Source organism: Egretta garzetta, unplaced genomic scaffold (assembly GCF_000687185.1).
Source record: "Egretta garzetta isolate BGI_Z169 unplaced genomic scaffold, ASM68718v1 scaffold677, whole genome shotgun sequence".
Taxonomy (NCBI): Eukaryota; Metazoa; Chordata; class Aves; order Pelecaniformes; family Ardeidae; genus Egretta; species Egretta garzetta.
The window spans coordinates 20,032-20,408 of record NW_009260355.1 but is presented as its reverse complement, the minus strand read 5'-3'; the positions used below and the strand labels follow the sequence as shown (position 1 = coordinate 20,408).

Here is a 377-nt window from a genome sequence, read left to right as displayed (position 1 = left end):
GGCTTTTGGGGCTCGGCAGAGCTGACTTTTGGGGCTCGGCTGGGCTGGTTTTGGGGCTCAACTGGGCTGGTTTTGGGACCCAATTGAGCCGGTTTTGGGGCTCAGCTGGGCCGGTTTTGGGGCTCGGCAGAGCTGATTTTTGGGGCTCAGCTGAGCTGGTTTTGGGGCTAAATCAGCCGGATTTGGGGCTCGGCTGAGCCGGTTTTGGGGCTAAATCAGCTGGTTTTGGGGCTCGGCAGAGCTGGTTTTGGGGCTAAATCAGTCGGTTTTGGGGCTCAACTGGGCTGGTTTAGGGACCCAATTGAGCCAGTTTTGGGACTCAGCTAGGCTGGTTTAGGGACCCAGCTGAGCTGATTTTTGGGGCTCGGCCGGGCCGG

At 59.2% G+C, this 377-nt stretch overlaps 1 protein-coding gene across 1 annotated transcript in view; it reads left to right on the top strand.

The window, feature by feature from the left end:
• Positions 1-377, top strand: part of ILVBL (ilvB acetolactate synthase like) — a 12,034-nt gene that overhangs the window by 4,098 nt on the left and 7,559 nt on the right. The gene's annotated exons all lie outside the window — the stretch shown is intronic.